Genomic DNA, 25,697 nt, shown 5'->3' with positions numbered 1-25,697 from the left:
CTGTAAAATGGTCAAGAAATGGTTGAACGAGACTGACTTGACTATCTATCTATCTAGCTATCTATGTATCATTTATCTGTCTATCGGCTTATGTATCAAACAATCATCCCATTGTGAATATTGGCAAATATTAATGAAGTAGAATAAAGTATTTTTTGATTAATATTCCATGCAAATGTAACCCATTATTAAATGGAGTAGCATGAAAAAAAGTGTTTATAAAATCTGCTCTTCAAATTAGTAACTTTATGTCTATACTTAAAATTCTAGTGGTTTCATACTATTGAAATTAAAATACAGCAACTTGGATATTGTATCAATAATGTTTGTTCATTTTTAGAAAATTAAATGCATTCATGTAACAAAAAATATTGTAAAAGAAAATATATAAAACGTGTATTGTCTCTATCCTTCCTTCTGCCAATCTAAAGAAAGTATTCTTAGGGTGTTTTGTTTTGTTTTGTTTTGTTTTGTTTTGTTTTGCATTGAGACACGGTCCAACTCTATTCCCCAAGTTGGAGAGCAGTGGTGCCATCTCGGCTCACTGCAACCTCTGTCTCATGGGCTCAAGCGATTCTCCCACCTCAGCCTTCTGAGTAGCTGGGACTCCAGGCACACGCCACCATGCCCTGTGGTGTATTTTGTATTTATTGTAGAGATGGGGTTTTGTCATGTTGCCCAGGCTGGAGCTCAAGCGATTCACCTGCCTCAGCCTCTCAGATTGCTGGGATTACAGGCACGAGCCACCATGCCCGGCCAATCTCAGTTTTCTGTTAACACCTAGGATGGCAACTGCCCAGGGTGATAACTAATGGGAGTTCTTAAAAACCTTCATAGGTAAAACTAATTGAAAGCAGAGACTAAAAAACATATTTGTATACCTCTGTTTAAATAAGCAGTATTTACAATTACCAGAAGGTAGAAGCAACCTACTGCCCTCTGTTCATCAATAGTTCAGTGGATAAACAAAATGTGATATATATAATATCTTATACTGATGACCATATATATTTTATATATAAATATTTATAAATGTAAATATATAAATACATACACACACACACACACGCAATGGAATACTATTCAGCCTTAAGGACGAATATTCTGCTACAATATGGATGAAACTTGAAGACATTATGCTAAGTGAAATAAGTCAGTCAGAAAAACATGAATATTACATGGTTCCACTTACATGAAATAACTAGAGTAGTCAAATTTATAAAGACAGAAAGTAATATGGTGGTTGCCAGGAGATAGAAGGAGGCAGGATAGGTGTTAGATGGTATTGTATAATCAGTACAGAGTTTTAGTTTAAAAAGGTAAGTAATAGAAGAGGTAGAGATGATTGATTGATGGTGATGTTGCACATGCACAATGATGTGAATGTACTTAATGCCCCTGAACTTAACATGGTTAAAATTGTTAAATTTATGTCATGTACATTTTACCACAATGAAAAAAAAATCTAGTAATTTTCTGTACATTTCTCTGCTTTCTTTTACTTATGATTATAATTATAATCTTCAGGTTTGGTGTTAGTATTCAGTATTTGCAAAAGTGATTTGAAAAGGGTATGGGAAGAAAAATGAAATGGGTCATTTTTGCACTGGCTCAATCCTTTAATTTTAATCTCCATTTCCTGAGTTTAAAATAAATTTGTTTAATTAATATTAAGATAACCAGAATGAATTCTGGCTTTGCTTCCTCTTCTAGATAATAGATTTGGAGAGAATGGTTGTTGATTGATTTAGCAAGGCAGGTATTTTAATAAAACCCCTCAAGTAGTTACTTATAAATAGAATTGATGCCTGTACATAAATAATACTTGTAAAAATGATTAAAGTATTTAATGTTGGAAAATATTTAGGTCTTTTAAAAAGAAGTTTGTCTAGTTTTATATTAATATCATAATATGCTTCATATATATTCATTAGCGTTTTAAAGTTTTACCTTCCATGTATATACCCTTAATCCATCCACAAACCTATGACTCAGAAATTTCTATTCTAGTACATACTTTAGAGCGTTTATTGCCCATGTGCACCAAGAGATGCATACAAGAATACTTACTGCAACAGCTTGTGTAATTCCAAAGCAGATAACAATTTAGATGTCCAAAAAAGAGAACAAAAAAATAAATTAAGAATACTTATATAATTTAATATTATACCCCAAGGAAAAAAATAAACATACAACTGTATGCAACAATGTAACAATTAGAAACATATTTTGACTGAAGAAAAGCCAGTAGTTGTAAGAATATGTACAAAATGTTACCATTTTTGTAAAGTTCAAACCAAGCTAAACTTTCATTTGAAAAGGTAATCCTGAAGGTCAGGAGGATGGAAAACCATCGTGAAAATCTGTGTAGGTGATGCATGGCACACTTTAAGGGGCATCGTTCATATCAGAACTGTAGGCCTTCCTTAGATTTGTAAAGTACACAACCTGCGCAACTGTGTGTGGAGACTTGGTAATAGTAACTTCTGAGAGAGAGAAGGGAGAGGAGAAGTACAGAGGTTGCTTTATCAGTTTTGGTGCTGCTCTAGTTCTTAAATTGGATAGCAGATTTACAAGTGTTCATTATATTGCACATAATCTTTAGTATGTATCAAATAATATATTCCCAGAAATAATTCTGGGAATTATCCTAGTGCTGTGGGGTAGAAGAGAATGGGGATATAAAATTAACTATTTTCCACACAAAGAAAAGTGTTTTTTCACTCTGTTCTTTTGCCTTTGAAAGCCACTATTTTTTTTTTTTTTTTGCTCCCAATAAGAATAAAAGTATTTTAATGAAAATATTGCATCATATGTTCCCACTTAGCTACATAATATTCTGACAATAATTTCTTATTTGACAATGATTTCTTATCAAATGTCAGCCAAGTATGGAGACATCCAATCCTGATTCAACAAGGAAGTGTTATAATAAATCATCCCCATTCTCAATAAATACCTTCTGCATTTTTTACCTGATTCCTCTGCTAAGTAAAATATGTCAAAGGTTCCTTGGCATTTCCAGATTGAGAAAAAGACTTTGCTCCTCAAATCTGTTATGTTTCCAGTAGCCCCCTTTATTTCTACTCCATATGTAGCAAACAGAAGATGTGATTTTCTACATAAAAATAATAGGAATAAAAGTCAGTCGAAATCAGAATCAATTTATTTTACTGGTCAGCTTTTTCCAAGACAGATATACATATTCTCATAAATATTCTCAGTTGATTTTATCTAAGATAGTGTCACTTTAAAGAAACGCCTCCCATGGCCATGTTAAAATCACTTATCCTCAACAAACATATTGCATCCCAATCTTAAAATGAACATGTGATTTAAAAATTCATTATATTTTCAAGATATTTAAATCTACTCTTAAAAAGGCATGAAACTCCCTGTTGTATTTTGAAGCATGAAAGCAAAGTTATCCATCAGTTACTAATCTAGCACATGCTCCTGGAAAAAAAAATGAGTTTTGCTTTTTAAAATGGCTGTAACAACTTATTGATATATATATAATATTAGATATCATGAAGGTATAAGTTAACTGTGTATTCCTGATTATATCTATTTTTGAGAAAAAGCTCATTGATTCTGTAGAAAATGTAGCATCTAGGAGGATGTACAGCTCAGTAGTGGAGTATTGGACTGCAGATCAAGAAAATGTAACATCTTATTTTTATATGTACAGGAATATTCTGAGTAAAATGCTAATTTCCAGCAAGTTTTTATTGTTAAGTTACTATAATAAACATTATGTTAGAAGTACATATTCAAATGAAAACTTGTCTCTCCAGTGACATTTGAAACACACCATCTGCATTATGTGCTATAGCAGAATTCAGAAAACAGCTCCTTTCTTTTATATATAATAGTCATTCTATTATAAATCAGTTTAACATAAAATACTTTGCTCAGAAAAAGCGATACTTTAGCTATAATTTTCTGATGGGAACAATTTTTATTTTTCATGTCGCAAATGTCTATAGTATGCCATGTGCCATGTGATACATTAGAGAGAAGAAAATCCTAAAATCAAACAAAAATGTGGAAGAGGTGTATCGCAGAACAAAAAGAAGAAAAAAAATCTTTACGTTGGTTTAAATGTATTAAGTTAGAATAATGTAAGCCAAAGTATGTCTCTGTCTATCTTGATTAGTTCAACTCATAAACCTAGTTTAAAAGGCAGTTTACTAAATTTTTCTACCAAAGGAGAAAAATGAGGGCAAGTACAGTATAGAAGAATTTTTAAATGAGACATACTGACAGAATATAACATGGTGTCCCATCAGATGATGTGGTATGATGTGGTGTTTTGACTGCATGGCTACAGAGGGCTATAATTTAAATGCCATTAAAGACACATAGGCTTTAGCGCGGAGACAGGAATACTGTAAAATCTTTTAGTCTGTAGTCACAATGCAGATAAAATTGTTCCTTTGATCTTGCAATGCCAAAGTCTGTTGTCCAGAAGGGAAATGTTTTTGTGCTTCTGTCGTAAACTAAGACAGATTTCATTTGTTTAATCGAAGCCATTCTGTGAACACCATGTAAAATAAAGTGCATTTTATCAAGCAGAGCTTAGTTTTCTTCCATTGTTACTTTAGGTTACATTATGATTATGTAGTGCCCAAAAAAATGTGCCCAAAATACACACATCTGGGTTTAGAGTGACGAGACGCTAACTTCAAACGTCTTGATGTGGACAGTTTAGTGGCATTTGTATGCTAAGAGTTAAGAACATTGTAGTTCTCTTCTTTATATGTGTTTCTTTTTCAGCAATAGTGATATATTTTGTCATAAGACTAAGCAGAACATAAACACACACATTTGACCTCTGTAAGAAACCTCAGCAGCTAAAATCTGTAATAAAATATGTGCTGCACGATTTGTAAAATCACACCCAATGCTCTCCAGATCAAGTCTCTAAATTAAAAAAAAAAAATTGTAAAATGTTAACAATTTTTAAGCATTAAGTTGTAATTTTAAATGTACATCTTACATGATTAAGGGGAAGCTACAATGTGGGAGATTCTCAGATTCATTGTGTCTTATTTCTTTAAAAAAACTAGGAAAAGGAAGCAGTTGTTGGGATTTGCACATAGTCTTGATGGCTCATTGTACATGAACTATTACATTTATGCCAAATATATACATAATTTTTGAATGACAGTATGTCAATGATAGCTTCTAGCACCTAATGTATTTTAGGTCTTAATGGCTTATATGGTGATTCTCCTTTATATTAAAAGATGAGCAATATTATTTTTACAAAGTAGATAGTGAGTTTGAGTTAGAGATACAGATATTTTTGCCAAGATTAAATCTAGTATTAAAAATGTTACTTATTTCTCTATTCTAATTAGACTTAAGAACTATTTCCAGTTTCTTTCCTATGTGAAAATTTTGGGATGATTAAAGGCTGTATGTTTATTGGCCAAAAATAACATTTCCATTCTGTCAAAATTTATGTTATCAGGTGAGAAACTTTTGATAATAAACTTCACTAAAGTCAGGTTTGAATAGCTTAAAGGCAAAATGCCTTATGCATAAATCATGTTTCTTTTATTTTCTGCCGTGATACATTTTATTTTATTGTGGCATAACAAAATTCTTAAAACCAACTTTCTGACCAAGAGGTCTTTGGAAAGTAAAGAGTGATTTTTATATGTGTAAGGAAAAGGAGGAAGGGGGGAGAGCTTAATCAGCACTATTTCTGGCACAAATCATGCTCAAAGTGAAGCAATTAAAACATATTGGGCATTTCTGCACAACACTTATCAACAAGCAAACAGTCAAAATCAAAACCTGGAACTGAACTCTTCAATCGTATTGTTATAAATATTTGATAATTTCAACCGTTTGTCATGTAGCAAAGGATATCTATAACTTTTAGCTGAAAGGATGTATTTTCTTTGTTCTAAATATTTGAGATCAGTTTGTATTTAATAGAAACAGAGGCTCAGTTTGCTGTCTGGCCCAAAGTGGAGACTAATGGAAATGCTTCTGTTGAAAAGATTTCACTTAGTGTATTTTATTACATTTGACATATTATTAGTAAAGATTCTAGAGGATGAGAACAGGTATCCTCTTTGTGTTTCCCCCAAAGCTCAATATGTATGTCAAATGATGAGTGCCCTGACTACAGAATGGTGTGCCCATGTCTCCTTTGTGTAAGTGGATCCCTTGGCAATTAAAAGTACATCACTGGCATTTTGTCCAGACCTCTGCAAAACATCAATGATGTGTAAAGACACCATTATATAAAAATAATTCTGCTTTGCTGATTCTGAAAATAGTTTATCTGACTATGAATGCCCAGGAACAACCCCAGATTGATACAGAATTGTTTATGACTCATTGCAGGCTGATGAAAAGTGAATTTTAGTTAAGATAAGAAAGGCAAGCACCATGAATGGCAAGAAAAACAATCTTAGAAAATGTGTTGTATTTTTTTGTGTCTGATTTTGAAATAGCTTTTTAAAAACTTCCTATCAACGTCTTTCTAGAATCCATAATTGCTAATGGTTACAAGGATCAGCCCCAGGCAAATTGCCCTGTGAGATTTTCTGCAGCAGTGAAGGTAAACAAACCAGTCACTTTCTAAACAAACATTGCTTTTATGGTTATTTAAGCCTGCAGTATACACTGGAGCATTAAAATAATATGAGAATGCACAGTATCTTCTGGTTATCATAGGAACACTTGGATAAAAGTGATCAAATGCTTAAACATACACAGAATCCGTGTAATACAAAATATATTATAAATACATTGCAAAAATATTTTTAACCAGAAGAGGATATCAGAAATTAGTCACTGAATACAAGGCATCAGCAATCACTTAAGATGAACTATTAAATTGTGTGAGAGAGAAAGAGAGAATAAAAAAAGGAAGAGAACAAGAGAGGGAAGATTGAGATTTAATCACTATGAGTGTAAAATTCCAGAAGAAATAATTAAGCAAGGAGACATATTAAATTTAATTGGAAATTAGGTCAAATAAAAATATACATTGAAAAACTTTGCCAAATTTTAAAAGAAATGTAGGGAAGAGGGAAAATGGAAATAAAAATAAAATTTATAAACTAAATCAAAATCATATGTAATTAATTATATTTTTGCAGAGCTTTTCTGTGAATCAAAGCAATCCTCAATCTGTTCTGTAGCAAGACAGTCTAGTTTCTTGGAGATCATTGGCAATCATTTTGATTAGCAAAGTAATTGTGGGGCAGTACTGAAAACCATTTCATTCTTAATTTGATGAACAAAAGACACTAATGCTCTTAAAGTGAGAATAACAATTATTTGTAGCCATTTCAAAGATAAATTTACAGTAAATCAATCCAGCAGTCATCCCTTTGATTATTTTTAAAGAATAAGAGCACTCTGACTAAACAATATATAGGTTTATCAGCTCAAAAACACAAAATAATTTTAGGCATTTGGTGACACTAAAATGCAGTTGGATTTGCCCAACATTGAACAGTTCTGCTCTTCTTTTGGAGGTCTCGATTTCTAGAAAATTAATAAGTATCTGAAAATCTCTGCTAACAGGCGTGCTATGTGGGCAAATACAGAGCAGGATAATTCTCGCAATACTTACTCTCTAACTTAAATTAATTAATTCTCTTCCAAGGATTTAAATAGGAGTATATATTTGGGTAGTCTTCTTCCATGTTGATCATTTGAGAAAATGATGGCAGAAGTGAGTATGAGCAGAATGAGATTTAATTCCCTACTATACTACTCTATATTTAAAATGATTACATTTGGAATATGATATCATTAAGAGAAAGACAACATTAACACCTGTAAGTTGTTCAGATTGTGACATGTTGTACATTTGTGTATAATTCCAAAATGTGGTTGCCACAAAATAATGTGTTCACCAATATCCAAGCTTTTTGAGCTGCCAGAAAATATCAAAACAATTGGTGCTCTTTGGAATGTGTAGTTAACTTCCTGCTAGGAGAGGAGTCACAGCTGCTACAGTAGCAGTGGGTTTCCAGATGTCAAGGCTGTGAGGATAGTGAGGTAATTGCAGGAAGGAAGGGATACAATTTTGTTATCACAGATTACCCTCCCCATTGAAAACTCTGGATACAGCATTAGTGTCAGTGCTTTGGATATGCACATTATGAACTGGAGGTCTTCATGTTGAAGTGTAGAGGTCTGTACATTTGCTTCAGTCGAAAAGGCTGGGCCAGACTTATTAAAATATGTGGGAAACAGAGTAAATGCTCTCAAAGCTGTATTATTGGATTTATAAAGCATCTGTAAGTGTTAATATGCGTTATCAGCAAAAGTTGGTATTATAAGGACAATAACCAAACAACAAAGTTTAACTATAAATGTTCCAGTACTATAGCTCATCCACTGAATTAAGAGAAAACAAAATGCTTAGATACCGATAAATTAATCAGCAAATCTGCTTAAGGCCTTCTTTGTATACTAGTGACTGAGTAGAGGAAACATGATGATTTTCCCAGTATTCAACCTAGAAGAGTTTCTTTCTCAACTTCTCGTGCCATGTAGTCAGGAGAGTACAAATTACTGAAAACTCTGTTTTGCATTCAGAAGCTAGAATCACGGTGCCATATTTCCATATGGGAATTTTAAAGACTACAGTATTTTGATATATGTTAGTGTCAAAAACAATACATATTTGTCCACACAAATTAAAGTGAAATTAATTGAAGAAATTCACTTTGACAATTTCTGTTGTTTTTCTTTTTTTTTTTTTTCGGTTGAAGGGCCCTTAGGACTTATTGTACTGAATATAGATATTAGCTTAAATTTCTTTGTATATGAGTGGAATAATGGGTGCATTTGTTTCACCTAAAATAAGGCAGGGTTGAGGATATCGCGAGAGTTATGTGAAGTTGCCAATTCTGAATTCATTCTACCAGCCATGAAGAGAGGAACTTCTCATCTCACTCATACCAGATACACTATCCTCTGCTAAAACTCTAAGCTTTTCCTAGTTTTTGAGGACAGTTACATATCACCATTGAATCACACTGAGCTATTAATGGTCAACTAGACAGCCGAAAATCCCATGTGCCATTCTTACTTCATGTCTCCCACATTCTGTAGAATTTTGAAGTTAGAGATAGAACTTTATGCCTGTCTTGCTAAACCTGGCCTATTATATCTGACTAAGGGACACTGGATTGTACAATTCCAGAGAGTGCCACTCCTATCATTAACTCATAAGTTTTCTTCCTGAGGTTACACAGCCTCTATGGCCGCAGGTGGCCTTGTCTACCTTTGAATTTTTTTTTTAATCATGGATAATTTATTCACTATAGTGGATGCCCTCTAGTTTAATTAATAATATACCTTAAATTTAATAGAATCCTGTCAAACTCTAAATAAAGTTATTGAATTAGTGGGGTCTTAAAGTACACTTAGGTGATGACATATGGAAGGACAAGAGCTATTGGTACTTTAGGGAGGGTTGAAGACTGAGGACGTAAAATGATTAATTCTTTTGTGGCAGGTGAAATAAGGACAATTGTGGGAAAATATAAAAAATATTGATAACAAAGTTTTTGCTAGTCTAGGAAGATGAACTTTGACTTTGTAGTAGGCATTTGAAAAAAAAAGGTTTTGGCTAATTCAAATCCCCGTTTAGGAGTTGATTATCAGTTTTGTTTTTCTTTTAAGGTTTCCTGTCTTTCATTGGCATGTAAAGAATCTCTCGTTAAAAACAACCACTCTCCTAAGTCATTCTTTCCAGTGGTAATGCTGATTTGGTCTATTGCAAATGAGAAAACCCAAATGAATACAATTTATTTATTTTTATCTACATCGCCTTTGCTATTTTAATAAAAAGAAAGTTCTCAAGTCAAAATAAGTTGTACCTAAAATTAAGCATGTCTCCAGAACAATGACTCTCTATAGTACTGGATCACGGGAGAACTTGTTAGGAATGCAACTTCTCAGAAACTATGAACATGAAGCCCAGCAATGAGCATTCCAATAAGCCCTCCAAGTAATTCTGACACAGCTAACGTTTGAGACACTTTGGCCTAGCAAATCTATAGTAGCTGAGTGTTTCTTCAATAACTAAGCTGGAAGAACTAGGGACCCAGTACTTGGTTAAAGGAAATTGTAATTTCGTTTCAATTTGAACATATTCACTATAAACATGTTTTGTCACATTTCAAATATACTGGCAAGGATAAGTTCTCATATCCACTTTTCCTCTTTATTGCATGTCATATTATTTGTTATCAGGGAAAGACTTTACTGTAATTTAAAAGTGCAACATACAGAAACAAAGCATTGTTACCCTAAGCTCTTCATAAAGAAAAAACTTGAACTATAATCATGCCACCATTTTATTATTTAGTTACTACAAGTTGGACTATAAATCCTCCCAAGTTTAATATCTGAATTTTGATACTACAGATTCATGGTAATATGTTCAGCAACATTACAATTAATACCTGAAAGGAAATGATCCCATATCTATCCTTAGTGAACAATGCTGGGTCTACAAAAGAAAAATGTATTTTAACATTCATTGATCTAGATGGCTTATTAAAACCTCAAATTTTAAAAATATAATCAAAGAGAAATACTGGTATATTTAAATTTTGGGACCTTCACATCACCTAGTAAAGGGTTTTAAAGTAAGTGACCTGGAGAGGTGAAGTGGCTCATGCCTGTAACGTCAACACTTTTGGAGGCCAAACTTGAGTTCAGGATACCAAGACCAGCCTGAGGATTTCATCTGTACAGATAATTTTTTTAAAAATAGCTGGATGTGGTGGCACACATCTATGGTTCCACCTACTCTGGAGGCTGAGGTAGGAGGATTGCTTGAGTCAGGGAAGTTGAGGCTGCAATGAGCTGTAATCACAGCACTGCACCTCAGCCTAGGCAACAGAGCGAGAACCAGTCCCCAAAACAAACAAATAAATAAATAAATAAATAAATAAATAAATAATAAATAAATAAATAATGCTCAGGAGCTTTGGGGAAAAAAAATCCATGAAAGTCATAAAGAATAAAGGGCAAATCAGCTAAGTCATTCCAGGTGCTCAATGAGGAAGCTATATACGCAAACACACACACTCATTAGATAGTTATAAATTTATACTGAAGGGAAATCTTCAACATTTAATACATCATGAATTGTGCATGTAGCTTTTTTCTTTTTACAGATGAGCTAAGCTAAAAGTTACTGTTTTAACAACTTTCACCGTTTTTGAAACAATAATGGATCAATTCCATATATTTTTTCTACTGTGTAAAGCTTAAGATTTCATACTACTCAAATATTTCTCTTTTATTGACTTGCCTCCTAAGCTTCCATGTAACTATATTCCACGTAACTGTTATTTTTCCCTTTCTTATTAATTTATTTCCACCAAAACAAACACGTGCGCGCGCTCACACACACACACACAAACACACACAGAGGCGTATTAAGTTAATAGCTTCTCTACCATCCCATCATTAGTTAAAAAAAAGTTGACAGTCCATATTTTAGACATGATTATCAGCTCAATTTAATGATGATTTCCCAGGTTCTTTTCAGATTTTATCTTTCACTCTCAATATTTGTCATCTCCCAAGAAATCTGTGCTTTAATACATGGACAAAACCAACATTTATGGAAAGGCACAGTGAAGGCTACTCTTCGGTTAAAATTAGCTCCATGCAGAATCATCATGGTAGGGTCTTGTTTTGTTCACTGCCAAAGAAAGTTACCTCTAAAAACCTATTACCGTATTTAACTATAACACACAAGAAAACTTTTTCATGCCCAAAGGCAAACATTTTGCATCTATTTACCTTATTTACATTGCAAATTTTCAAATAATGCACAAAATATGAGCCTACATTCAACATCTTTCAACATTCAACATGTGTTGTATAGCAAATATTTCAAGAGATGAATATACTATTGATATTCTTATTTTTATATCCTGCAGAAATGTTTGCATTGTAGAGCTATTCTTAACTTATTACATAAAGTTTCCCTGTGCAACATTCCTATTAATGTTAATTCAAAGAACCAATCAAACTCATTTTGCATAAAGTTAAATGAAGAAAGCAAACTTGCCTAGACAAATGGTCTAAGCAGATTTTGTTCTCTAGGGAACATTTGGGAATATATGGATATCACCATAGTGGGAGGGGGTACTATTGGCATCTAGTGGGGAGAGGTCAATAATGCTGATAAAAATCCTCCAATGCACAGCAAATTTCCTCAGGACAAAGAATTATCTGGTCCAAAATATCAATAGTGGCACCTGTTGAGAAATTCAAGCCCAGAGAAAAATAGTGTTCTCTAGGCCAATGTAAATTGGCCATAGTTACTGTAATTTCCATGTTTCCTACTTGAAAAATGAAAGCCTTCCATCATAGCAGTATAACCCTGCAACATGAATGAAATTCACTTTTCTTATACTCAAAATCTCTGTTTCCACTCTAATTCTCAACTCCCAGGGAGAGCTTTCCTTCTAAGTGCAGAAACTATGACTAATTATTACAGACAAGCATTGAATCTTTATTTATTAACTAATATTTTTGCACTGGCATTTTGAATTATGTGGTACATTGCCTTGTGTGAATGTTTAGCTTTGTTAATCACTTTCTTTTTCTGAAAAGGAAGTTATTACATTATGAAATTACTACTCCTTATAAAAATTAGTCATTTCACTATCTATATAATTACTATTCCTAATAAGACTTTTATTTCTATTTCATCACTTTCTAAATTTTCTTGTGATTGAAAATTAGTTGACAAAATACTAAATCACAGTCAAATTTCTAAACAATATAAGCTGTTGATCAAAATATACTTTCCATTGTGCCTTTTAGTTTTTAAAGGCACAATGAAAGGTATGTTTTCTAGAAATGTTTTCTCTAGTGTACATTATGATGTTTTTATTTTTTAGCCAAAGGATGTTTCTAGGCTTCCTTGTCTAGAGATGTCACTCAAAATTTAGTATAATTTGCAACATAAAGATAACAATAGACAAATGTTGCTGTGAATTTATAATTTATCTAGAAATATAAAAAATAAAAAATTGGGAATAATGTATTTTTGTGCAATCTGGTTTCAAGTTTCATTGAGTTATATCCTTCAGTGCTATTTGTAGAATATGGGCAGGTGATACACAGCTGCACTTCCTGTCCCTGAAGATTCTAGGAAAGGCAGTTGGCGTGAAGCCTAATTATTTCTGCTATATTTGATTATAGATACCTTTATTAATACCACAGATACTGCACACCTACAAATTCTGATGATATTTTCATATCAATTGTTACAGAGAAGTCTATAGAAACAACAGGAAAAAATAGTCATGTTCACTCTCCTTTGTGATGATTTCCCTCTACTTTTTTTGGCTAAGAGAATTCAATTTTCCATATATACAAATTAATTATATGATACTAGTTTATATTTTTGACATTATTGTTTGAATTATGACAGCCATTGAGACAATTCAGATCTTGATAATATTCATCTGAATTTGGAGCCTATAAAATACAAATTAATCCTGCCGACTGCCACATATTCTGATTTCTTAAAAAAAAAAAAATTATTTTTATTTCACTGAGATATGTCTTCAGTGTTTTGAGACTGAAACATATGCTCTGAATAAATAATAGGTAGCACTTAATTGTGGAAATGGAGAACCCTTTAAGTATTGCTATTTCATCAAAATGTTCATCTTTAACTGAATAGATGACCATATTTTAAACATTTGAGTCAAAATATGTTTAGAATTAGAAAGCTAATCAAATTATGATTACCTAAATACATCTAAGACTTGCATTGTAAACCTTAAGGCAGTCTTGAAGGCTTTCAGAGCAATGACTTTTTGCTTTTTTAGTTTTCAAAAATCCTCATTTTCAGTAATATCACCACATACACTTTGTATGATATTTGAAATACTAATCTGAGCGGCTATTTCCTTTAAAATTGCTTTATTTCTCTAGAAAAACTAGAAAGCCAGTTTAGGGGTGTAATTTAAATTTTAAAAGCCTTGTTTAACAAAAATATTTACTGGCATATTTAATATGTTTAAAAATATTATGTCTATTACATCTTCAAGAACAAACCATATTTTCTGTAAAATAAAACTGAGTGTCCCCAATAGTAGGATCTAGCTGTTTATTGGTAATGCATTTCCTCCCCACCTCACCACTGACAATTTTTATGGGAATTCTTATGAATGAGAAGATGAGAGTTTTTTCCCTTCTTTTTTCTTTTTTAAGAATACAAAGCTAATAATAGAAAAAAAAAAAACTTCTGATTTCCAACGAAACTGATGAAATAGCTTACCTTCTTTTCTTCTGGATAATCCCTTTGTTCTGGTTAAAACTATAGAACCGTGAGTAATAAATAACTGGAATACACAAAAGTAAAATAGGGATTGTACTGGTATCCAAAATTAATATTTATTTATGTACAGAATTTGGTTGGGTTTATGTATTTTATACATATACAGAGATCAGGAGATTTATTAGCAATTCAGGTAAGTTTTGCTATATGAATAATACACTCAGGCAATTCAATACATATTCTTGCCTATGTTGAATGATGGATGGTTACATTTTACTGTGGATATATTTTGATGATTATATTTCTTCTCAAACAGTTCTAACCAGTTTCTGAGAAAGTATTCCCTTCGCCTAAATATATGCAAAACTATAATTAAGCCAACAGCACTTATAGACAAGCTGAATGGCTTAGGACAGTTGATTTTCTGTGCGTCATTTTCTTCATCTGAATATGAGAGTTGTATATACAGTTTCTATACTTTCTACCAGCTCTGAGATTCTGTTAATTCTAATGAAAAATAAGAGTAAAGACAAATTATACATTGAAATTCTCAAAATCATAGTGAATATTATGCAAGGTAAACAGGTACCTACATTTATCATTTCATTGGTGATCCTGCTTCTATCAAAATTCATGCCTCAAATTATTTCATCTACAAATGTTTCTGATACCCATAGAGCACAACACCTTCAAACATGAACTAGTGGACAGGGGACTTCTGAGACGCACTGTCTCCTTTCTAAACATACTCTGTTTTCTGGGGACATCCAGCATGGAACAGTAGTCAGAGGCCAAGAAACTACAGTTAAAAAAAAAAAAAAAGAAAAGAAAAACAACTGGGAAAAGGGGAATGAGAGGAACGAAAGTAAAATATAGAATTGTCAAAGAGATAAAATCAAGTGGAAAGTGTGGGGACACAGCAATGGGTCGGAGAATAGAAACTAAGTGGGAAATGGATTCAGCGAGGAATCACCTACAGTACATCTTCAAAACTGGGAGCCTGATTCACTGTCAGACGCAGAAGTGTCTTCTTCCCAGACTCTGAGCTCCAGTAGCCACATCTTTAAATTGCCTGACTCCAACAGCTGATTTGGTTGCCACCACATAAATAGAAATTATAGCTTTCAACCCTTCATTTTATCTCTCTTACCTATAATCCTCTAGTTCCAGTCTGTCTGACCACTTGACAAAGGTTTTTTCGTTTTTGTTTTGTTTTGTTTCAACATTATTGCAGCATTGGGAGAACACTTAAATACGTTTTACACATAGAGAACAGTAGACAGCCCTGGAAACCCTAGATGAGAAAAGATATATCCTGCTGGGAACATAAAATAGCACACAGGACACACATTAATGATTCTTGTAATTGTGATTGTCATATGTCTTATTAAAAGCCATCATTTACCTGGAAGTCTTTCTTGAAAAAAAATGCAAAGATGCTTTACAGATTTTACTCAAGAATGTTTCTCAAAGCCTTACTGATCTATTTTCATAGGTATGTTGTTTGGTTAGGTCCTTCAAAGGGCTTCAGGGTTTACTTTTATATTTAAAAAGAGTGAAGATGAAAGCTATTATTTGAATACAGCATTGCATTCAGTGGCACCAAGATGCTTATTACAAGTGCCCCGATGAGACAGTCGAAGCGTCTCATGGAAGCCAGTCTCCTCTAATGTGTATTTTGGTGCCCCGTCTGCTGGTTCGCCTAAGTGATGTGGCATACATTTGATGAAAGGACAGTAAATGACATCAATTATAAAAGACATCTACTAATGAGAGGAAGAAGAGGAAGAGAGAGAGATTGAAGAAAAGAAGAAGAAATTCTCCACAATTGAAACAGCAAAGCCCTTTGATTGAACTAAAAGAAATGACGTACCTTAATGATGCCCTAATTTTAGGGTACCACCAACCAAGCTACTCACTTTTCTTTGGAAACATGACATGTTTCTTCAACTTCTGTACAACTGTCATTGAAGATTTAAATCAATCTGCCTTCAGTTTCCACCATTGATTGTTGGTAATGTTGCCAGAATCTCTGTACAAAACAAAACAAAAAGATATTATGTGAAACTCAGGCCATGCTGAGCAAATTAGCTGAAATTTATTTTTATCCTCTTATGGGGATGTTTTCCAGTTCAACAATCCATAGGGATCTGCCAACTTTTCACATTCTAAATTTTCTCCTTTCTAGGGCTACTAATTTGGTCGCAGAAAACATTTTTTTTTCTCTATAAATAAGCTTTGTCAAATAGCAACCAGAGATTAGTGAAAAGATAAACTGGTTTTGGATATTTCTGGTATACTAATTGAATATAAGGTCTACATTTTCTCTCAATGCATATCCCATGCATAGAAACACTTAAAAATATTACATTAAATATTAGCATAATTGTTAAGAAAATCTAAGATTTTATTCTCAAACATCTTATATAAATATACTTGCTTTTTAATCATCCAGTATCTCTAAAGAGATTTTATCTACCTAATAATAATATTATTATTTTATGTTAACAACGTTCTCCTAGTCTATGATAATAAATTTTCAAATAAGAAAATATTACACGTGATTAAGAAGTGTGATTTTCCCCCTTCAATTGTGCTAAATAAAGATAAACAAATCTGTTTCTTTTCTTTTCAATATTGAAGTATAGAATCCTGATATTTTGTTTTAAAAAAATACTGTAAGAGACTGCTTAGAATTTCTAAGTTTGATGACCTTCTTAGGTTAGTCATTACATATTCTCTCTGCAGGAATGAATTTCTATTACTTACATTTCAAAGCACTATCAATATTTTCATGAACATGTTCTATATTACAATACGTTTTCTTCCCATGGTATTCTATATTCAAAGCTCTAGAGACTGCTTAGGAAGCACAACTAAAGAGGTGTGAATGACCCTGTTGGCTGAAACTGCAAGGAAGTATATTGAAAAGCTTTACATGTCATCCACTGCTGTTCTTGCCTTCCAAGGCAGAGGCAGTGGGCTTGGCAGACTGGGAAAGGGCATAATCTTGCCTGCTTTTTCTGGCTGGATTTTTGGGTCACTCTGGTTCACACTGGCTCACTCAGCTATTCTGTGTACATATACTTAGTAGTTAAATGACTAACAAAGGAAGGATGAGTTAATATCAATCAATCATATAAACAAATATAAATAAATAAAGCAGATATACTTTAATAAATTAAAAGTCATAGAGTATCAGATTTAATTTTATAGCATGTGAAACATTCTGAAAAGTGAACAAATACACAAATCAACTGGTCTTTGGTGTAGTGACTACATAGCTTTGGAACCTTTGGACTGATTTATTTTACTGTATTCACCAGGGACTTCGTGTCCTTATTAATACACTGAACTGTTCTGCATATCAAGCTTGAAAGTTTTAAAAGACAACAAAAGTTTTGCACACTCCCTTCAACTCGACATATTAGTGTTTTGTAGTCAGTGCTGGCTTTGTAGATTTAGTGCCCATTTTCTTCAGTTGGCAAAATTCTTCATATTATAGATAGGTAAACTAAGGCTCTAAAACTCACTGAGATTTCAGAGTAGCTGAATAAGGCTAAAAAGTCCAAATTCCCAAACAAGTGCTCCCATTTGATAAACAAATAGATGAATACTCACATTATTTTAATATCTCAAATGAAATATTAATTTTATTAATAAATATTTTAACTACCTTGTTTAAATACTCCACAGTATTTTTCTTAGATTAGAAATGATACTGAAAATGTATCCTGACATGAATGTTGCTCTGAGACTTAAAGAGTTTGTATAAAACATTTAACAGACATAGGATTTACCTAATATTCTCTTTCCTTTCAATTTCCTTTCAATTATCTCTCATTAGATTATAAAGTAATTTCTCAGTCTCTTTTCTCTGTCTGATCCTCCTATTGACCAAATAAATTTAAGAAATTCAGGAGCTTGGAAGGGGATGAGAGAGAACAAAGTGTGTTGTCGATTTTTAAAAAATTTGTTGTAAAACTTTCTTTTTAATTAAAATGTCCCCAGTGCAATTTCTTGGTCTACTACTCCTGACAGCTACTATTAATTATACTTTCACCTGTTAAGGGTCTAACACTTTCTAAAACATACTAAGACAAGTTTTCTGTAAGTATTGAGCCTATATGTTAAGAACAAAATGATACTGAATGGATTTGGGTGACTATGTAAGCGGGCAGGAAGAAAAGCGTAACCATCCTTAGTAAATGACAAACTTTCTTTGTCTCCCAGTCCTAGGCTTTATACCTACACACTGCCTGGTGTGGTGTGGAGGCCGAGCAGACGGCCTTCACTGTTAGATGCCAGAAGAAGGGACTGCAGAAGCCAAGGCCCTGGGCACACAAGCTAAAACTTGCATGCTTGGCAAGGCTCAGATGCCAAGGTTTGAATCTCTAATAAACCACTCGCTGCCTCTCCAGTAATGATACCCTGGGGCTGCTGGGAGGGGATTCTTTTTATAGGAAACATACTCATAAGGATTTAATATTATCTTTCAGAACCCTTTGATTTAATGGTGTTTTTTTTAAAAAAACTTTTCCCCCTTATTTTGTAGACCCTGTGATGTGAGCCAGTGTTAATTCCTAATCCAACAGTAGTATATAATCAACATCTCTCTACTGAGCTCAAGATTCCTTTTCCTTTTTAGCCATGTGCTTAAAAAAAATTTAAAATATCTTGCCACTGAATGTCTTTTTACAGACTGAAAAGACTTTTAGGTTAAACAACATTTGTTAGGCTTTGATGCAATCAAATGCAATTTCAATCTTGAATTATTCAGCCCTGCCTCTCTGAAATTGCACATATGTGTCAGCTTTCAATTTTTCTCACTAGTGTTTTACACATGAAATCTATTTTCACTGAGAAAATGGAATCTTTGTGTCTTTGTCTCTAGGAGCGCTGCTTTCAGGCATGTTCTGGCAGGGGCTTTGACTGTCTAGGCACTGGGGGAGGGGCCTGGCAGTCATTTGTCAGCTTTTCTTGCATCTGTAATTTCTGGCCACTCAGCAGTATTAGAAGGTCTTAGAAACGGGGTGAGGAGGGTGTGGGGAAGAGCTTGTCATTGATGAAAGCCAAACCCCGAATAACTGCCCAATGTTAATGACCAAAGAGAGAAGGGAGAGTCTGAAAAACTTTTATTGTGCTTTAATGAAAAAGACTTTTTGGAAATGGCTAATTTACAAAATTGCACATGGTAACATTTTCAGATCTCAGTTTAGAAAGCCCCTGTCCATATTGTGTTACCGATTTCATTGCTTTTAGCTTGGCAAGGGCTCATGAAACTATTTTAATTTTCCACCAGTGGCTTCTGGTTATTTCTGCTCTTATTTCCTTGTAACAAAACTGACAGCCCAATTAAACATCTGCATTTTTTAATCTGAATTTCCCCCATAACTATTTTGCTTTTCTTCTAAAACTTCCAGATGTTTTGGTTCCTTTATGATTTTAATGCATGCGAGTATATTTCTTCCCATTTCAAAGAGAGAGAGAGAGAGAGCTAGAGGGACTGACCAGATGTTTCTATATGAAAAGCTTTGTAATACACCAATAATCAGGTCAGTATTTTTGTCTCTTTATGAGTATATTTACATTAGAATACATCTCATTGTCTTTGAGCACTTTACAATTTGAGTCGATCTATGCAACTTATTTTTGTGGGCCATTAGATTTCAGAATCCACATTGTGATCTGTTAGTTAATCCTTGTGGCAAAGGAAAAAGTAACCCTCTGTTATCTCAGTATCTAGTAACAGGGACAGAAGCTACTGTGATTTGTTTCTTATTACTTGTCTCCCCTCTCCCACTTCCCACTCTTGTGGGAGATAAGAAGTTGTAGGTTATGTGAAGCAACAATGTATTTAAATTCATTTTCCAGATTTGTGCAAACATTGACGGAATCATCAATATCTTGCCTTGAAGTATCTGGACAAGAGTTTAAAGAGTCTCTTGTATATTTCAAGAAAACCTGTTTCCCTTAATTAATAACAGGAAGCCTGGTAAACAGACTTTTGCTGACAAATGAAACTGAAACAGTAACATATACACAGAAACATGGGAAAAGAAAACAATGCAGCATTGTATGGTTATTCCAGAAGAGTAGCTCAGTTCAGATACACTTATGCAATACTCACATAAAACCCCAAAGACAAAGATTATTAATCGTATATTTCTGACCATGTAAACACATGCTTGCAGAGTACAATTATTTATCCCACTGCTTACTATTTGAAAATGATCTCTGGCTATTTAGACATTTAACATTTAGGCAGAAAATCATTATTTCCTGGAATATAGATTTTCCAGACTATCAAGTAAACATGAAGAAAAACAATCTTTATAAAAACAAAACAAAACAAAAAACAAAAAAATTATTAGAAGATTGTAAAAGTCCATTCTTGCTGCATACTTCTGGAAATGCAATGGGAACACGTAATAAGATAATTTTAGTGTAAGTTTTTTTTGGGGGGGAGGAATGTATATCCTATTTGGGTAGTGTATATTTATGAGGTGTCGGGCATACTAAATGCAACAGTCATTAATTAGAGAGTTCACTGTGCAACTTGACCCACTTGTGCTTAAAGCTCTGGACAATGCTGCCCCTGGAAGGAATGGGTCTTTATCTTCCAACTGTATCATAGAATGGGAACTCACTGATCCCAATATTGACCTTGACAGTAGCAAATTGAGGTTATACGTAGTGTCCCTGCTTAGAAACACTGAGTTTGAGTTTAAAATTTTTGTTTTGGTTTTTAAAAAAGAATTAGTTGCTTAAGTTACAGTTAACTATTAGGAATGAATTGCTTGATCCTTAAGTGATTTTTAAAAATTACGTGTTAAAGGTGATTAGCTGAGAATGGTTAAATGTAAAATAAGCTTAAGCAGATATTTATTTCTGTTTATTTTAAGATGAATAAGCGAATAAGCAACAAAGGGGAACATAAGAACATGCTTTTTTTAAATGATGTATTATATTGCACATTAAAGGATGTATTTTGATGATTCAAGAGTAATTAAAAGACCTAAACTGTGCTACATAAGTAGTATTACCTGACTTCTTGGTAGGCTCTCATAAGTCGTATCTCAACACTAGAAAAATGAGAATGGAAAGTGTCCTGGGTGGCAAGGGCAGTGGTTTGTGACATGTATAATATACATTCATACAACTGACTTAGGAACTAAAAACCAAATTTATTTTTTTCTTATCCATACCCGCAGTGGATATAAATTTGAGTCAAGGAAGTTACACTCAAAACGGAATAGGTCCAATTACAAATAAACAACACTTGTTTCATATTTTATATATATCTGAGTGAAAGAGAAGTACATATGACACACTTTAACTCCAGAATCTTATATTTATTGTGGAAATTGGAATCAACCAAATAAATACTTTGAATTTAAAGGAACTGTTGTGTTGGAATAATTACCAGAGTAGACCTTTGCTAATTGCAAGAGAAAGTAAAACATGTCCTTGGCTGTAAAATTTCAGTGAGTTTGTAGGTAAGCAAGAACAACATGCAAAAATTTAAAGTGATGAAAGTGTACTTATTTGAATTTTTGTTAAGTATAGGATGGACTCTATATATTGTTTTTTAGGTATATATTAATTATTTGGAGAAGCTTTTTGGGGGGAAAAAGTGTTAATGAATCCTAAATCATAAGAAATGTCAATAGAGCTGTTGTTTGTTAAATCCTTGTAAGAAGAAGAGAAAATCAATCAGGTTTCTTACTAGAATTATGCTATTTGCAAATTGATGCTTTGGAAAATATAAAATATCTTTCAAAAATTTTAGATAAAAGTCTTCTCGGAAAACTTTTAAGTATCAACTAACTTATAAGTAATAATCATAAATTTATATAAAAACAAGGAGGATATCCAAATTTAAAATAATGATTTTCACACGCAGATTCATTATCATACTCTCATTTCACAATATTTAAAGGTATTCTTGGAAATGGTTTATCATAAAGACCATGTACATGATATGACTTACATTGTTTAGTGATATGATCCCAGAGTCACCCCAAATCTAGTTACACTTATTTCTCAGGTAGGTTAGGTTGAACAGAATTCCCAATACCTGGCAGGAATAAAATTTCTCCTCCTTTCTTTGGCTCCATGAGAGCACAATGTACTAGTCTTTAGATGAATCTAACAGGAAAAATTTGGTGTATATATTTCAGAGAACAATGAGCTCTGTGCATAATTGTCAGAGCATCAGTAAATCATCTTGCTTGTGTAGGAAAGTATGAAAGAAAGTTTCATTTCTTGAAAATGAGATCTGGAAGAAAAAACACTATTGACCTCAGCATTATACATGCCACTGAACTTGGACAAAGATTCTAATCAAAGAACTGAAATATATAAAGCAAAATTCCAAGTTAGACTTTTGTAAATGTTCTCATAGTAACGTCTTTTGGTTCAAGTGGTTTGTGTATGGTGTATAAATTTCATTTTTGTTTGCTCATCCTATAAACACACGATTGGTGATTTCTCTAGTATACTGTCTTCTAGTTTCCATTTTCTTTTTAGTAATCTGCCCCAGAAAACAGTAAAAATTTGCATCTTGACTTCTGCCTTTCCCTCTATTATTAATTTATTCATTTAGCTAGTCTTTTGTAAATTTTCTCTAACAGATATTCTAAAGGGATAAAATATATTGGCATAAGTGGAAACTGAAAAAATTATTTCTTGACTACTTGGTGCCTTCTAACACTTTCAGTAGCTCCTTTAATCCATCTGATACCTAGTAAATTTCCAATACAAGCAGAGGAATTTCTGTTGTGAATGTCAGGTATGAACAGGGTAATCCCCTCAACAGAGTTTGCTAAAGAGCAAGGAAACAGTATTGGTAAAATTCTTTGACAGAGAATTTAGCAGTTTCAACACCTCCCTTCCTGCTCCCTTTTAAGATTCATTGTTATCATCAAACAAAACTCTAAGACTATTTCAGACTTCCCCAAACAAGGAAGTTCTTTCAAACTCCAACCAAGTTTCTGGAGATCTTTTTGTCTTGCATTGTCGTGTGCTTTGCTTAGAACATCCCAATAGATTTCCTGTCATTGTCATCATTCTAAACACTGTGACCTGTAATACACACTGAGCCCACTGGAGGAAAACATGTTATTTTGTTAATAATGTGCTAACAGCGAAATTATTAAGATTGAAGAGCAGTTTTTAAAAATCTATTCAAATGTGAATAAATGATGGTTTTGATAGGACCTACATTAAAGTAACAATTACAATTTTATTTGTAGCGTAACTATAGGTCAAGGCTGGACATGCACATTTACTATAAATATCAAGAGTGCTTATTCTTCTTTAATAAACAACAGAACATGCCTAACATATAAAAATCAACCTTTTTATTTTGGCCTTACAATTAAAACAAAATGGTAAATCATTACTGCCATCCAATTAGCATCCTTTTTTCTAATTTCTCACCATTTACATGTCTTCTTCCTTCAAAGAGAAATCAAATTTGCTTTGCTAGAGTGTAAATTATGTTTATAAATTCAAATTTTGTAGAGCAAAAGTATAACATTTGTCTTGGTGGTTTAACAAGTAGAATATTCATAATATATCTCATCCATAATATATTCAGAAACAAATTTAGCTCTGCTTTACAAAAACTATAGATATTTAAAAATGAAAATAATTTTGAAGTATAGTTTCATTTTTTTTCGTTTAAATGAGAACTCAAATGATATTGCTTGCGAGAATTTCTGACTTTTAAAAACCCATGGATTTATTTATAGATTGCTTAGCAAATGTATAAGTGTACATTATCAATTTGTTACATTTTACTTGCTTCTAGATAAAGGGTTTGTTGAAACCTTAAATATGGTATATAAATTCTCTATGAAAGGAAATTAGAACAATGTGTAAGCAACTTTTGGGAATTGATGCTGCTCAATTCTACATTTCTGTTCTTCACGGGTTGCAGTATCTCTAAAGTGTTCAGCTCACTTTTATTGAAGTGTAATAAATAGGCATGTCAAATTGTATACAGAGAATAGAACACAAATCAACTCTGCCTGTTTCTGTTGTTTCTTCATTCTCTAAATAGGTATCCATTGCTCATTATAAACAGGGGATGTGCCCTTTTATTTGGCAGGTCTTATTTCTTCATTGACTTCCACATTTCATGGAATGGCAATAGAATCAGCAGCCATTTATATATCTGGAAGAAAGATTTATAGGACAGAAAAACAACAGATTTTCTTTCCTTTTTAGTATATTTTGTATGTTCTCTTATAAATTCTATGGCAGCAAACAGTGACTGAGTGAAACTTGCTATACAAATTTAAATCTTATAATTTCAGGTAACAAAAATCATTCCTTTAACAATGTTTATTATGCAAAACCATCAATATTTATTTTTTGTTATGCACAATACACAATTTGTATTATACATAATGTAGCAATATTTTAAAATAGTTTGCTCATAAAATTAACACCATAAATAAAATTTATTATTTGTATATTATTTAAAAAGTTATTTTTTATACTATGTTAATAGACTTTTATCTATAATTTCAAGAAGAATTATTTGGTTGTGGTCTTGAAGCTCTATGAGAAAAGATTTCTTACGCTAATTGTAAGCTTAGTAAACTTAAATATTTGAGATATTTGTGGTTTTGAGTGGCCGAGTATTTTTTTTATTATTGTTAATGGGATTAGAAAATTCTGAACTTTGGAACCTAACAAAACAACCAAATAACCATTTCATTATACTCTGTCATCATATTTACGATACTCATTGGAAGTAGAACAGAACAACACTAAATAGAAGACAGAAGATGATACACTTCAATTTCTGCTCTTACATAATCTTTTGAAAACATCTAAAATTTGCAATCAGGGTTTAAGCATGCTCGACTTTCAACGAATGCAATTTCCAAAAAGACAGACTTGAGCATCAATAACTCTGACAGGATAAATTACTCTATTCTACTTTTAGCAAATCTACATGCATCTATTATAGCATCTTCTTAGAAAAAAAAAAAAGTCACTTTTTCCTCTTTCATTGGAAGGAAACCTAGCGTATAACCAATGAGACGACTCCCAGTAAATATGCAGTGCCATCTTGGTTGCTCTTGGTGACTATCCATACTTAAACAGAGACTGTTCCTTTCTGTATTTTAATAAATCCTTAATTCTGTTTCTTATACTCTTCTATCTTCCATACTTATATTTGCAAATTCCCCTATGATCGAGGATTAGCACAACACTGAGGAATGAAATGAAAAGAAGGATCTAAGAGAAAATACCTTGAAAGAGACGACAGAACTCATCTTTGATGGAACAAAGAAAAGGTTAAAAAATTCTCTTTGGACACCTGAAAAAAATGTTTTCTTTTTTTTTTTCTTAGAGAATAAGCAAT

General features: G+C 32.8%; 1 long non-coding RNA gene across 1 annotated transcript in view; it reads right to left on the bottom strand.

Annotated features, from left to right (window-relative positions):
• Positions 1 to 446: 446 nt before the first annotated feature.
• The window catches only part of LOC103230361 (uncharacterized), a 52,862-nt gene continuing 27,611 nt past the window's right edge, over positions 447 to 25,697 (bottom strand). Inside the window, exon 2 of the long non-coding RNA XR_496529.3 lies at positions 447 to 16,343. This is a non-coding gene — a long non-coding RNA (uncharacterized lncRNA). The remainder of the gene's footprint in view (positions 16,344 to 25,697) is intronic.

This window comes from Chlorocebus sabaeus, chromosome 25 (assembly GCF_047675955.1).
Source record: "Chlorocebus sabaeus isolate Y175 chromosome 25, mChlSab1.0.hap1, whole genome shotgun sequence".
In the NCBI taxonomy this organism is placed as follows: Eukaryota; Metazoa; Chordata; class Mammalia; order Primates; family Cercopithecidae; genus Chlorocebus; species Chlorocebus sabaeus.
This window is presented reverse-complemented; position numbering and strand designations above follow the sequence as displayed.